Consider the following 17176-nt stretch of genomic DNA (forward strand, 5'->3'; position numbering starts at 1 on the left):
GGTATTACATGCATATTATACATACAGTTGTGTGCAATATAATAGCAGTGATGAAGATTGTCATAGACTTTTTGAATCTCCTTAAACAACAAACATATTATTTAAGGGAAGCCTACAACTAATTTTGAAACAATGTCAAGTAATGCAGAAGAATTATAAGAAAATATCCAATTAAAAATATCCAATTTGATCTAAAGTTATAGTTTTCCCCTAATTTTCATTTTCCTATTGACTGCTATTATACCTATTGCACACAACGGTATATTACAATGGCCACCCTGGAATATATTCTAACTATATATCTACAGTTCGCGTTCTAAAGTATCTGTTACAGTCTGCTTGTAGTACCTATAGTAGTATCTTCTTCCTCGCGTTATCCCGGCGTTTAGCCACGGCTCATGGGAGCCTGGGGTCCGCTTGACAACTAATCCAAAGAATTGACGTATTGAGTCCCCAGCAACTTCTCATATACTTATTAAAACTACGTGTTGGATTGTAATGAAACTTTGCACATACACATATTCTGAATTCGAATGGTACCTTAAGCAGTTTATAATATTAATATGCGTTCTCTGGCCTTCTATACATAAGGATTCGTGTTATTCTCGTGCAAGAGGCAAATGCAAGTCCCTTGCAACACACAATGCAACCTTGGGAGCATTGCCAATGTTACCAAATGTTGTTGTAGAATCGGTTAAGAATTGCGACCTGTAGAGGAGAACATCCGGACATACAAAAGCAAAATGCCCGTGTCAAAACGTAGTATGTATGTATTATTAATTAATAATTTGCCAATGTAACGTTAAGGGGGAAGTACGTCCCTGTTGGTAGGGAAGGTAAAAGAAGTACTACCAACTCGTTAACAAATTAAGTATTTATTTAAATAAAAAAACTAAGTTTTGAATAAGGTCGTGGGTGGTCAAGGCCCGTCTAAATTTGCAGGTTACCAGCTATCGTTCAACTGGAAACCAATACAAATAAATTTTGTGCACTAAATGACAGGTGTTAAGCGCGAACTGGCAATGAATGTAACAATTTTAGACGACATAAACTAAAAACGAAAATTCTCTAACTGTCCTCGGAAAGAAACAAAAATCCTAAAATGTAGAACCTTGTTTCCGCAAGTCCTAGACAGTAAACCCCAGAGTCTCCGGTCTTTTGACAAGACAAAACTTCGACAGGAAACTCCATATCTTTTTAAATTACAAAATAATAATAATAAATATAATAAAAATAACGTGCAAAATGGCAACCGTGGAAAGTGTTGAACGCTTAGTTTTAACTAACACTACTCCGCCTGTTACAATAATAAACTACGTAACGTTTTGGTTGGCAAAAAAAAATTCAAAAATCAAAAAATAAAAATATACATTCACAAAAATAAAAACAGAAAAAGCATTAATTATCGCAACTAGTGTGTACCACAAGACAACAAAATAAAATATTGCACAACAAAAAAAATATTCATAAAATATGTGACTGACTGTACTAGACTACACTGCACTAGCACAGGATGATTTAAAAATCCAATATAAATTAAGACACACAAAATGAATTATATTATTATAGAATGTTAAAATTACAATTTGATTAACAATAAATAATTAAAATTATTATTATTATTGGGGTACACCTTAGTTACATGCAACCAAAAAAAAACAACGTTTCACAAAAATAAAAACAACAAACACACAAATTCTGCGGGGCAAATCTAGACCAGAACACGTTTAAGGGCGCCAAATTATTATTAAAAGAAATTAATTAATAATAAAGTTATAATAAATAATAAAGAAAAAAGTAAGTATTATATTAAAAGAAAGTATACAATGTACAAAGGCGAACTTATCCCTATAAGGGATCTCTTCCAGTCAACCTTTGAGCAATTGAGAGTAGACAAATGAAAATGACAGACAAACGAACACATGTACTGAAAAGCAAATTATGGTTCAATTATTACCCAAGTAAATAATTAAAACCTTTAGCCTACATTCTAATATAAATACACAATATCTGGGTGACCGAGCGAAGCTCGGAAAACATATAAAAACTCGAAAATGCGCGTTTTCCCAGAGATAAGACCTAGCTAGATCGATTTTTCGCCCCCAAAAACCCCCGTATAGCAAATTTCATCGAAATCGTTAGAGCCGTTTTCGAGATCCCCGAAATATATATTGTATATATAAATAAATAAATAAACAAGAATTGCTCCTTTAAAGGTATTAGATAGATAGATAGATATATAAATTATATAATACATATTAATATGAATACATACATATAAATAAATATATACATAAACATAATTAAATAAAAATACTTAGTACTCAACCAGAACACAAGTCATTGGATAGCCATAGTTTATGCAATTTAGTCTTGAGTGATGCTACCGACTGGGACTGTCTAAGGGATAACGGCAACTTGTTAGTTCGCTACGCTTCGGTCAATAATTGGTAGGTATGTCTGTTAGTGTAAGCTGGTTAATAACAACAATTAGGTAACTATTTCCTAGTATTTAATTATGGTACGAGTAGGTATTGATACTATTATAGACAAGTCTACGCTTTGTTTAATTACTTAAGTATTTCAACATGGCTGGCCTTGCGGTTTCATAGCACGTGTTTGCTATGTTTTTCTATAGTAAATAATAATTATCGGAATTTATAAAACGGTTCCGTTACCTGCATACTAGAAGTCAAAGTACAGGAAATATATTTATTATGACCTTTTTAGGGTTCCGTAGCCAAATGGCAAAAATCGGAACCCTTATAGATTCGTCATGTCTGTCTGTCTGTCTGTCTGTCCGTCTGTCCGTCTGTCTGTCCGTCCGTATGTCACAGCCACTTTTCTCCGAAACTATAAGAACTATACTGTTGAAACTTGGTAAGTAGATGTATTCTGTGAACCGCATTAAGATTTTCACACAAAAATAGAAAAAAAACAATAAATTTTTGGGGTTCCCCATACTTCGAACTGAAACTCAAATTTTTTTTTTCATCAAACCCATACGTGTGGGGTATCTATGGATAGATCTTCAAAAATGATATTGAGGTTTCTAATATCATTTTTTTCTAAACTGAATAGTTTGCGCGAGAGACACTTCCAAAGTGGTAAAATGTGTGTCCCCCCCCCCTGTAACTTCTAAAATAAGAGAATGATAAAACTAAAAAATATATATGATGTACATTACCATGTAAACTTCCACCGAAAATTGGTTTGAACGAGATCTAGTAAGTAGTTTTTTTTTTATACGTCATAAATCGCCTAAATACGGAACCCTTGATGGGCGAGCCCGACTCGCACTTGGCCGCTTTTTTACTTTGTTGTTGTTGTTGGTTTGCAATCCATCTAGGACTGGAGTTTCCGTAAGGCGCGAGTAGGGTTCAACCTGAAATAAGCTGCAGATTCCTGCAGCTGACCTGTCTCCACACGTATTGGCTCGCCTTTCCTGTGGGATAAGACAGTGAAGCCGAGAGGGTAACGCAGGTGCTGGGCATCCTTGCGTTTCCTTAATTTCGTCCCAGGCGGTGTACCTAATAGGATATTTCTCCGGTTTTACGCCATAAATCGTCTGCATTAGACGCTAAGGCCAATGATGTTGCCATTAAACTAGTATTTTATACAATCGTGATATAATGGAGAGCTTTTCAGTCGAGTACCGTGTTTAGGCAACGAAGCTTGCTGAGTTGCCTAAGTAAGGTACGAGATTGAAAAGCTTGATTATATCACTATTGTATACAATACTTTTTCTACGAGTCGACAAAAAAAATACTTAAAACTAGTAGAAGAATCATACCTATATGTAGGTAAAAAAACCAAAAGTATATAGCTAAGATGCGCGAGCAGCCGCGATACCTTCATACTCGTACACGACCCGGCCCCCGCGCCCCGCGCCACCGGCCGGTTGGTCAACGACACCTTCTCGTAACTCATGAGGCCCTGATACTTGCTCTGCGCTTTCGATTGGTCAATTTCATTATAGTTGACTAAACTGTATCGAAATGAATATTATAGTTGACTAAACTGTATCGAAATGAATATTATAGTTGAGTTGGGGTCCCATAGTGGAAAAAGTATGCGATCTTACTTTGGTATACGAAGTCTTAATTCAAGCATTGCAGTCGACGAGTAGAAAAAATAATATACACATCGCCTCTGTACCTACCCCTAGGTAGACCCCTTGTAAATTTCATTCGATACCGTAACGTGACGTACGCATTTGCGTTGTCTCATTTTATATGGGATTTTGAGTTTCGATAATGTCCCGCTTGGCACGCTGTACAAAATCCCGTACAAAATGCGACTTAACGCAAACGCTAACGAATTAAATTTATACTAGGGGATCTAGCATGAGTTGCGTTCTCGCGTTCTCCATACGGTACATCTTGCGCGACTTCAAGTATGGAGTCGCGCGTGAGAACGCAACTCATGCTAGACCGCCTGGTGTATAAACTGTATAAAATGAGTGACCGGTTGAAGTTTATAATATAATCACAGTAATGCGGTAACGAACGTCATTAATTTTAGGAAATTGACAGTGATGTCGCCCGCATCAATGTGTAAGGCAGCAGTTGCCTTCCGAATGTCACCTTATAGGATGACACGATAGAACGGCACGGGTCCGGGCCTAGGCGTGCGACACTTCGTTTTCTATGTTCGATGATCACGTGATGCTTTCTATCAAAACCGAAGTTTCGGTCGCCTCGGCCCGGACCCGGACCGTTCCGGATCCTTAAAGGATGACTCACGTTAGACAGGGCCGACCGGGCCGTGTCCGGGCCGGAGCTTCCGGCGCTTACTTTTCTATGACAGATGACAGGTCTTCACGTGATGCTTTCCATAGAAAACGAAGCTCCGAAAGCTCCGGCCCGGACACGGCCCAGTCTAACTTGAGCCATCCTTTATGCTACTCCAGACGCTACAGTTGACATCTGAATGTAGCCTCAATAAAATAAATAAAAGACCGGTCCCGGATACGGACTTTGCTGGCCATTAGGGAAATTCTTAAAAGCTGTCTAGCCGGCTTTGGATACCTATTAGCTAAAGTGTAACTATGTTTTTTCATAATTTACCGCACGCGTCGAATGATGGTCGCAATGACAATATTTCAAGTCTTTTTTGATTGGACATAATTAAAAAAAAAATTAAATTAAATGTTAAATTTCTAAATAAATTATAGTTTGTAGCTTTCTAATAGTTAAGTAAAACCGCTCGTGCCACGTGCCACAACCACCTGCATAAAAAATCGGTACTTCGGTTACTGAGTGCCGGCGAGTCGAACGCTACAGAACCAGTCTAAAATGTGTCATCGAGATGCGTAACAAAGGCGCGTTATCGGAAAGCGCACCTACACTGGTTTTTTGAGCGTTGGACTAGCCCGCGCTCAGGTGCCAAATAGAATAATTAGGACCCTTTTTTGCAGGTAAGTAGCACGTGCGGTTTTACTGAACAATAGACAATAGGATTAGCCTTCGGGCTCTATTAGAAAGCTACAAACTATACTATTCTAAATTTCCAAGAAAATGTCTACAAACATTTTGCGTGAATATGGACTGTCATAGGGACCATTAGGGCCGGTACAGATGGACTGCAACCCGACTGCAACCTATGTGAACTGCACGCCAACTGCTACTACTGCAGGTAAACTGCAGTCCATCTGTATCGCTATCGGCCCTTATGCAAGGGGTATAAAACATTTTTTTAATCCAAAGCTTCGACGCAGATTGCACTAGTCTGTCACAAAGACGTCCCGGAAACATTTCAAACCAGAAATACAGGTTTTTTTTTTACTACCCCTCCACCACCTGACCGGACGGCAACAAACATCGCAAAAAAGGTAAACAAAATTATCGTCATCATACATATAGGTAAATTCGTTGAAAAAATATGCTTAGTCATAACATAGGTACTCATAGGTATTTGACCCCCTCGAATATTATGCTAACCGTTAACGAATGTCTTTCAAAATTTTGAAAGTTTTGAAAATTTTAAAATGGTGTAGCCATATTTTAATCGGTTTTAAGCTATGATCATAAATCCCACAGCTAACAGCCAGTAGTAAGAGCCACTAGTAGTCATAAAGTAAGGACACGCTCCACAACGCCCTGAGTAGAATTGCTTCACTCCGCCCGCGGCAGCACTGGCAGCATAGTGACAGAATTCACACACAGAAACTTCAAAATACTATATCCTCCTAAGGTAGGGTTACCAGATGATAGGAATTTTCCTGACATTTCAGGAATTTTGGCCTTTTATCAGGAATGGGGACGGAACACGAAAATGTCAGGAATTTTTTGAATTGATAGACTTTTTTATAAAGTACCTTTCTATTTACTTAAATTAATCCAAAAACATTGTAAAAAAATAATAAATGATAAATCATGTCTAATATTCGCATTTGCAAAGATAACAATATAATAAGAAGTACCTATCCTCTCCCTCTGTGATTAAAATTAATGTAGGTAAAACATCTTGTTTAATCGGACTAAATTTAACTACTAACTCACCAAAATAATACAATTGCACTTTTAGGGCCGTGTACCGATTTGATGCGGCTATCGGCTCAACTGGACCCCCTCGTCAAAATATGAATGTCAGGAAAAATATTCGGAAATCAGGAATTTTGTCAGGAAATTCTAAATTTGTATCTGGTAACCCTTAAGGCCCAATGAAAAATTGAGTATGTAGTCAGTACGGCCCCTAGTCCTACCAGGTAGTACTATTGTTTTATACTCATTCAGACCCAAGTACTTAGAAGACTTTTTTTAATGTTATTGTACTTATACAGCACCTTGTACAGCACTTTGTTTTTTTTTACGAACTTGTTAAACGGCTCACAGACAAAACAAAACAGTCCTTTAGAAGTTCGTACTCGCCAATTTCGACAAGCGCGAAATTTGAAAACAAAATGATGGGTTTTCTATTAAGTCGAATATCCTACTGGTAGGACCGTGGTCGTGGTACGCTATGACTACACAATTGTTGAAGGAGCTGGGTCTGAATAACAAAGTTAATAAGTACTATGGGTAGGACCTTGTGCCTTAGGAGGATATTAAAGTGTAATAAAATATTGTATTGTGCCAAATATGGGTGCTTGTGAATGTCAAGTACGTATATAACAACTTTTTCTGTACCCCTAAGCCCGTACCATGAGTCACTGACAGTGTCAAAACTGACATAAACGCTTTCGAGAACGTAATGACGTTTATGTCAGTGCCAAACTGGTGGTAGTAGTGGTACTAGTGTACATTTCTTTTGATAACGTGACGTGACGTACGTGTTTGCGTTAAGTCTAATTTTATATGTGATTTGAAATTTCCATTGGCGCTTGGCGCGCTGTTCAAAATCCCATACAAAAATAGGCTACAAAAATAGGCTTACACTAGGGGTTCTGGTAAGAACCACGTTGCTCATAGTTACATCAAAACATTTTCAACTAACTAACGTGCGCATATATTATATAGTCTGTCAAGCCGGATATGTCAGTAGCAATGTAAAGCAAACTAAAGTATGGTATCCCTAGGAAACGAACAAAAAGCAGCAATGTACATCGAACAACGATAAAATGTACTCAAAACAGTCCCACAGATAAGATATAAATGACACGCGATTTTCGAACAATTCAAACGTATTGTTACTAACCCGCGATTTTTCAAATTTGCCGCTGTTTTCTACTGACAAGATTTGCTTGATCAAGTATAAGTATATAGATAGTCAAACGATTTCCGTAGTATTATAATTTTGCGTTGGCCCTTAAATGTTAAGTATATTTGTTTCAAACATGCGCGGACTGTTGTCATTATACCTATTCGCTAGGTGCACGACTGGTGCTGCCCTCATTTTGTCGGACTTTCTACGTTAAATCTTAATATCTGGGTGACCGAGCTTCGCTCGGAAAACATATAAAAACTCGAAAATGCGCGTTTTCCCAGAGATAAGACCTAGTTAGATCGATTTTTCGCCCCCGAAAACCCCCATATAGCAAATTTCATTGAAATCGTTAGAGCCGTTTCCGAGATCCCCGAAATATATATACAGGGTACTTCCTGTAACAGGAGCAATAAATTAAACTAAAGGCTGTACTCCTCAAACTGACCAACATTTGTTCAGCAACTTTTGAAAATTATGAATCCTTTAGACTTCCTCTTTTTCATACAAAATAAATATTGCCTTCAATGTACGCTGATATCAGTGTGTTTGACGTTGCTTGTCACGCTTTAAACATAAGAAAATTTGCAATACATTGCGTCTTAGAATAAACTTTAAAGTGTAATAAAAATCAAAACATGAGTTATTTTCAAAAGTTGCTGAACAAATGTTGGTCAGTTTGAGGAGTACAGCCTACAGTTTAATTCATTGCTCCTGTTACAGGAAGCACCCTGTAAATAAATAAATATATAAATAAACAAGAATTGCTCGTTTAAAGGTATTAGATGGAGTAAAATTAGTTCAATCGGCTGCCGCTAGTACTAATGTCGGACATTCCATAAGGTTACCTATGTTTGTGACGATCAGCGCCACTTCCCCCTCCTCCTACTTCGCACCTTGCCAATTCGTGATAATCAGACAACTGTAGTGTGACACGCTGCCAAGGGTTTTTAATACAACATTACCCTAGGTAATGATGGCCCTAGCACGTCATCTCCGCAAACCGGATCTCTATACGAGGACAACACCCATAGCACCTGCGAAGCGTCGCTCCACATTACATCAGTTCTTCTCATCACATAAAATTCAAGTGGCTACGGTGAGTAAACTTGTGTTCGTTCTAACTGTACAGCTTTCTCTCCTGTTGGCAATAAGTAGTTAACAGCTTGTGGGCATTGCAGTAAGTAGGTAGATAATAATCTTTAATAGAAAAAAACCGACTTCTCTAACTACTAGCGTGGACCCACTTAACGGCGCTTATACTTTATTTGGTAATATGTATACATTTTATGGTAATCATAGTGGTTTGTTTAGTTTAGGTATCATAGTGGTTTTCCGGATCAAGGTCCGGGTCCGTGTCCGGATCCGGGTCCGAGTCCGAGTACGGGTCCGAGTCCGAGTACGGGTCCGAGTCCGGCCGAGGAGGGCCCAGTCCAAGTCAAAATCGTAATTCAGAATCACAAATCGTGTACTATGCGTCGTTGAAGAGTTCTGTTCTGATCATCATCAGCAGTTCCGCTTCATCAAATGCCACAGTTTGTAATGTAAATGCTTGATTTTCTGATGAAAATATATAAAATTATATACGTATGCCTTTAAGATTTGAGGAGTTCCCTCAATTCCTCATGGATCCCATGTTCAGGACTTGAGATTGACATAAATGTGCCTAAAAACCTAACTTGCTTAACAAACATAACGAAAAGGACAAATCGCCAAATGCGAGCTATGCGTCGTTGAAGAGTTCCGTTATGATCATCATCAGCAGTTCCACTGCATCAAATGCGACAGTTTTTAATGAAAATGCTTAATTTTTTGATGAAAATACAAAAATCTCTATATGCATGCCTTTAAGATTTGAGGAGTTCCCTCGATTCCTCATGGATCCCATCAGCAGAACTCGAGCTTGACAAAAATGTGGCTTAAAAACTTAACTTGCTTAACAAACATAACGAAGAGGACAAATCGTCAAACGTGTACTATGCGTCGTTGAAGAGTTCCGTTTTGATCATCATCAGCAGTTCCACTTCATCAAATGTCACTTTTTTAAATGTATATGCTTGATTTGTTGATAAAAACACAAAAATCACTATATGTATGCCTTTAAGATTTGAGGAGTTCCCTCGATTCCTCATGGATCCCATCATCAGAACTGGGTTTTGACAAAAACGGGACCAATCTGTATGCATATACATACAATCAAAAAAAAATTTTCAAAATCGGTCCAGTAATGACGGAGATATGGAGTAACAAACATAAAAAAAAATAAAAAAAAAACATACAACCGAATTGATAACCTCCTCCTTTTAGATTTGGAAGTCGGTTAAAAAGAGTACATACCTTTTCATGTGGATAAGAGCACAGAATAAATAATAGTACTAAATACAGAAGACTCACTGTCTAACAAAACGCGTCTGTTACGATCAGCACAGATATGGCCGCTAGGTGGCGACAGCGCCACGCGCGGCTTATGGCTTTCCCCAAAATTGGGGCCGAACGGATGTACTTTTAGCTACCTGTAGCAAAGCGACGAAATCGCGGAGTGAGACACGCCTGGTAAGGGTTAAATGAGATAATTAATTAATTATCTCATACCTTTATAGCCCTTAACTATGTCTACAGGAAAGACGCAAACACGGTTTTGTGTTTCTCCCAGCTGACTTCGCTTCATCTTTTGAATCTCCTATAAGTACCTATCTATGTTTTACGGAATAATAACATTTTCACAGACAAGATTTTTTTATCGACCAAAATAATTTACAGTTTTGGAATGCATCAGTGGAGGTTATGATAATTATGCGTGTGGATATAAACTTGTTTAGTTTTATGAAATAGATAGAATGACCGGTACGGTTACCATCAGTTTTTCACTGACATAAACGCTGTCGAGAACGTAATTTACTTTCTATACATCCCGTTTGCACGAATATGCGAGTGCGAGCGAGATGTATAGAAAGTAAATTACGTTCTCGACGGCGTTTATGTCAGTGACAAACTGATGGTAACCGTACAGATAATAGGAAAAAAAAACCGGCCAAGTGCGAGTCGGACTGTCGCACGAAGGGTTCCGTACCATTACGCAAAAAACGGCAAAGAAATCACGCTTGTTGTATGAGACCACTTAAATATTTATTTTATTCCGTTTTTAGTATTTGTTGTTACCTATAGTAGCAACAGAAATACATAATCTGTGAAAATTTCAACTGCCTAGCTATCACGGTTCATGAGATACAGCCTGTGTCAGATAGACAGACAGAAAGACAGACAGACAAACAGACGGCCAGCGAAGTCTTAGTAATAGGGTCCCGTTTTACCCTTTGGGGACGGAACCCTAAAAAACCGGTCAAATACCTAGTATTATAACCTCAGTAGGCTGAATACTGAATAATATTAATAATATTTATTTGTTAAAACTTTAATTTACGTTTTCGCGGAATCATTGGAATTTCGCGTTAGCATATAACCTTGTAGTTGAAAAATCGATGACGTTTTACTATTTTGAATATTACTCTTTTACCGAAGAGCTGGCGGCTACCTCGCACAACGTATCAGCATTGCGATACAGCGAGGAAATGTCGCCAGCATCCTTGGTACAATGCCTCAAGGGCCTATTTTAGATTTAAGCTGGTTTTTAATTTCTTTTAGTAATACACTGTATAATTGTATATATCTTGTTTGTAAATAAATGATTTTTCTTTTGAATATTACATTTTCATTAAATATTGCTAGAATTGACTAGAGTCACTGTGACGTCTGTGACCTCTCATCTCAGCCTATTGTTAAACCGTGGGTCTCAAACTTCGCGTGTCTAACCCGTAAACAGGCCTGACGCATTTTTTTACTTTTGATTACTGCTTCGGGTAGATATTAGCGTTAAAAGAAAAGTAATTTCTTGTTTTTTTTATCATTTATTCAATAAAAAAAATGGTGGTTTTTATATGCCCACTGCCCGTTACCAACGGTGCTACGTGGTACATATATGGCCACTGCCTTGTTAGCTATACAGAGTAGTTTTAAAGGTAAGTAACATGCACGTCACATTTACACTTGCGTCACAGAATGCACTAACTGTATGCACTTGCTTGGCTCGCGCGGATGTCGTGGCTCTTAAGATTAACAGTTCAATAAGTATTTAATTTAATAAATAAATTACTACCACTAGTATTAAAGTAATATACTTTATTACTTTAGTACCATGACGGTTGATTCATAGTAATAAATCTTACCCTTAAATTTCATGTAAACTCCCTGCAGGGCAGTGGCCACTTAGAAACCACTAGAACGTGCCCCAAACGGGCAAGGGGTTCATACGAACCACAAACTTTTGGAGCGAATATTTTATAAGTAAACAATAACTACGGTAAATTATGACCTACTACACATGTTACATTATCTAATAATCTACTTACCAAAAAATACAACACAAAATACTTACAGTATTTTTACCCGGCGTAGCGAACATTTATAGCGAGAGAAACGTACAAAATCTGGCATTTTTTGTCGATTTGAACTTGACAACTAAAATGTCAAAGAAATTTGTATTGACACCTCCCATTTTTTTACGTTCTGAAATCACCCACTTTATAGACTTTACGGACGGCAATGACATTTTGTGGTAGTTTTATTTACTCAATATCACTCAAACAATCAATACTTATTTATCATTTGCTATGTGCTATACACTACCTGTTAAAGGGCTAATTATGGTGCCTGTTTGCTCAAAGGTTGACTGGAAGCGATCCCTTATAGGGATAAGTTCGCCTTTGTACTTTGTATACTTTCTTTTTAATTGTATCTTAACCTGTCTTATGTACAATAGTGTTTACATAGATACATACATTCATGACAGTTCTACCAAGTTGGAAAAAAAAACCAACGGGTTGCACTCATGGAGTGCCGGCAGAAGTGAAAGCTCAATGACTAGTGCAAAATGCACTATATGTATAGTTGAGGTTAACGCCATCTAGCGTTAGCGTTAGTTACTTGAAACCCCTAAGCACATCACTGTTAGTACTCGAGTTATATTAATACCAGTTAGAGCTAAACTCACTAGGTGGCATTTAAATCAATAAAGAAAAGCTTAATGACATTACATGTAACAGTTTTTCATGTAATGTCATTGAGTTTTTCTTTATTGATTTAAATGCCATCTAAATGAGTGGCCATCTAAATATTACGGTCACGTGATCGTCTTACGCTGTCTCGAGTTTAACATTTTTTCCCCACTTAAAAAAAGTGCACAGCGCCGCTAAAGAAGTTTTCACTTCAATAATTGAAGAAATATGGTTTTAGGCACATGGCAATGGCACACTGCATCCGAATCACACGTCGTCACTGCGCTGACTATAAGGGTAACATTCCATTTCTGACCTCAGCTGCACTACGTACTGAACCTTGGAGGATATAATCAAACGGAGACGCCATGTCTGTAATTTTCTGTACAAAACAGTCTGCCGATTTTTGCGGGGGAGGGGAACGTCAAATGTATGCGTAACGTAAAAATAGCCATGTCAGATAAACGTCAGTCCATACATTGTGTATGACCGTTGGCCGCTTATTTTCGACAGAGGGGAAAGCCTGTCAATGGCTACTCCATTTAGTTGTATCCTCCAAGTAGTGTTGAGTCGCTCACTCGTGAGGCACCTCATTTGTACCACTCATTTTGTTAATTTGTCGCAGTACTTCGTACCGCAAAAATGTCTTACTTCACTCCTCTATTCATTTTACTCATTTACTCGCGCGCATCACAAACACCTCTTGCCACACAAATCAATCACACACTTCAAATTAAAAAAAAAACTCTTATCCGTTCAAATTCACACGCGAGTCTCGCGACCCTCAAAACTCATACACTCCTCACAACTCGCAAGAAAGTCACTGGATCGCGCGAGGCGCTAGGTGCTCGCCTGCTCGCCGACACTCAAAACTCAAATGTCTCAAATGAAGAAACGAGTAATGGTCCACACTCCCAACTACCGAACTACAAACCTTATTGCAACGACAAAAGGTCCACCGAGAAATGCGTTGAGTTTGTACCACTCACCGCCTCTCAGTGACATGAACCCCTCAAATATCCTCTTAACCTCCAGAATTACACTCCAATTAAATAAACTATTTATTGATTTATAACGGAAGTGTTGAATACATTTTATTCCATTTCTATCTGTGAGTACCTGTAATTGGCTTTGTATTGTTACCTAAATCTGTATAATGTTTTTGTAGCTGTTGGTACTCCTGAAAAATAAAAATAAAATAAATAAATAAAATAAATATGTAACATTTAAAAAAAATGTCGCTGTTGGAATTAATGGAATAGTCGACGCTGAAAATATGCTAGTACCTCACCTCATTTGAAGTAAGACATTGTAACACCTCATTTTAGAAAATGAGGTACTCATACAAACTCATTTTAAATTGATGTCCTACCCATCACTACCTCCAAGTACTGAACGCGTCGCTGTTACTGTCAATTTCCTTAGTAAAATGAACAGTAGTGCAGCTGTCGTTGGAAATGGACTGTCACCTTAAGGCTACTCGTGCCTACTTATTCCAACTGCATTGCTGCCGCAAATGTCAAATATCCGGGCATCGACCTCGATTTTGACTTTTCAGCAGCAAAGCAGTCGGTCGTTAAATGCACAAAACGTCAAAAAGGTATTTTTTTATCAAGAAAGTAGCAATAAGGAGTAGGGATTTGTATTGTATTATATTTTAGTAGTGTAGGCAGTAATGTAGTCTGCAGCATTACTGCTGCAGTATTGTAGCGCGACTGCATTTCTGCCGCATTTTTTATTATATACCTACCACGTCGACGGCAAACAAGCATGATGGTAAGCAGTCACCGTAGCCTATGGTTGCCTGCAACTCCAGAGATGTTACAACCTTAACCCTTAACCCTACCCTTTAAAAACCTGTGTACACTATTTTTTAGGGTTCCGTACCCAAAGGGCAAAAACGGGACCCTATTACTAAGACTCCGCTGTCCGTCCGTCCGTCCGTCCGTCCGTCCGTCTGTCACCAGGCTGTATCTTACGAACCGTGATAGCTAGACAGTTGAAATTTTCACAGATGATGTATTTATGTTGCCGCTATAACAGCAAATACTAAAAACAGAATAATAGTTATTTGTACAACAAGAGATCAAAGTTTGATATTTCTTGGAGTGCTTATTTTGAGTCCCGTGCAAGCGAAAGATTCTATAGTAGATTCACGAGCGTAGCGAGTGAATCTAATTTAGAATCTTGAGCGTAGTAAGGGACTCAAAAGCGCACGAGATGTAAATAACTTTGATCTCGTGTAGTTCATAAAACTTTTCACCTCAGCAGTAAGAACATTTAGACAACCCGAAAAATGTAGGTAATCCTTCTTCATCACTTACCTATTTAGTCATGTTTTTTAAGATATACTAACAATTAAGTATAATTACCACAATCAAACACAAAAACAAACAAACAAACGTAGTAAATTTCAGTAAAATAGGTAATATATGAAAACAACGACCATCAATTGATTGACATTTGAATCGGCAACTTTTTTTTTTGTAAAAAAAAACATTGTAAGATACCGTCCGAATTACGGATACTTACTATTTGTAAACTATTGTAGAGATTCTTAAAAGTATAATTATTTATTTTACGTGATATACTGTGTATTTTTTGAGTTCATTATTTTAATCGTACAATAAATTACGTAAAATATAGTGTTTTTATCAGTTTTTATCAAATCTGAAACTTTATTTTCATTAATTACATATTAAGAATTCATACTTGTATGTGTTTTGGAACGATGCGTTCTGACGGTTTTCGGGGGTCTATTATAAACCGTCAATATACCGTTGAATGTCGTTTGTAAATTTTTTGTCTCTTTCTTTTTGCTAACGACGTGAAAGGGACAGAGATAATCAAATCCAAGTATTTCGAACTTGTATTAGACCCCGCATGTTGAGATGACATTTGAATATTAAGGTCACTTGAATGTCATTTTGTCTCACTCAGTGAGCAAAATGCGATTTTGCTCACTGTTTTTAAGTAGCAATACCCTTGTTCGAGCTGCTGAGGTGAAAAATAAATATTTAAATGGGGCTCCCATACAACAAACGTGGTTTTGACCGAAGTTAAGCAACGTCGGGCGGGGTCAGTACTTGGATGGGTGACCGTTTTTTTGCTTGTTTTTTTTGCTTGTTTTGCTTTATTTTTTGTTAATGGTGCGGAACCCTCCGTGCGCGAGTCCGACTCGCACTTGGCCGGTTTTTTTTTAAGAATACTGTAGGTACCTATATTGTAGCCCCTCGGCTCAATAATATCGCCATCAAAATTATTTTGCACTTGATTCACAGCATACTGCAGCAGTAATACTGCTGGAGTCTGAATCCGAACAGTACCTTTACTCTGCACTAGAAGTAACCTACGACCAACCGAGAAGCGCGAATTTTTTTAAAGAATTATTAGACAACCGGCTGAAGAAGAATGGCCATGACACCCGTCAACCGACAGGTCTCCATCGCCATACAGTACGTGCGTGATGGTGACCTTTGGACCGAGCTTGGCAGAACGGGTTTCAGGTTAGGTATACATAAAATAAATGTCTCTGTTTCTATACCTATGTTTTTCATATTAATATTCAATTGATTGAAATCATGAATTAAAATGTTTTTAATTCCCCGTCAAAATTGAGCGTTACTATACTTACCCCTGTTACATTACGCCCCCGACTCCCCTATACATATGATGTGATAAACGATAAAAAGTCTTAAGGATGACTCACGTTAGACCGGGCCGTGTCAGGGCCAAAGCTTCCGGCGCTTACTTTTCTATGACAGATGACAAGTGATCACGTGATGCTTTCCATATAAAACGAAGCTCCGGAAGCTCCGGCCCGGACACGGCCCGGTCTAACGTGAGTCATCCTTTGCCCGTAGTGGGTACTGGGCCTCGATGAGTGGATTTTTATTTTATTGATTTTTTTTTTGTCAGATTTGGAGAAATTTATGCTGGTTTGAAGCTTTTCATTCTGGACGGAATAAATACGAAATCGTAACTAATAATAAAAGAGAAAGGTTTTTTAGGGCATACAGTGAAATTGCGCTTTCATTGTTTACCTTTACGATAAATCTTTACGCTTAAACTACTGAAACTGATTTAGATAAAAAGCGGCCAAGTGCGAGTCGGTCTCGCCCATGAAGGGTTCCGTATTTAGGGGATTTATGACGTATTAAAAAAAACTGCTTACTAGATCTCGTTCAAACCAATTTTCGGTGGAAGTTTGCATGGTAATGTACATCATATATTTCTTTTAGTTTTACCATTATCTTATTTTAGAAGTTACAGGGGGGAGGACACACATTTTACCACTTTGGAAGTGTCTCTCGCTCGCGCAAACCATTCGGTTTAGAAAAAAATGATATTAGAAACCTCAATATCATTTTTGAAGACCTATCCATAGATTGATGAAAAAAATTTTTTTGAGTTTCAGTTCTAAGTATGGGGAACCCCCAAAATTCATTGTTTTTTTTTCTATTTTTGTGTGAAAATCATCA

The 17176-nt window shown here is 37.8% G+C and overlaps 1 long non-coding RNA gene across 1 annotated transcript in view; it reads right to left on the bottom strand.

Moving 5' to 3' along the window:
• The window catches only part of LOC134649995 (uncharacterized), a 212145-nt gene that overhangs the window by 194785 nt on the left and 184 nt on the right, over positions 1-17176 (bottom strand). The gene's annotated exons all lie outside the window — the stretch shown is intronic.

Source organism: Cydia amplana, chromosome 8 (assembly GCF_948474715.1).
Source record: "Cydia amplana chromosome 8, ilCydAmpl1.1, whole genome shotgun sequence".
NCBI lineage: Eukaryota > Metazoa > Arthropoda > Insecta > Lepidoptera > Tortricidae > Cydia > Cydia amplana.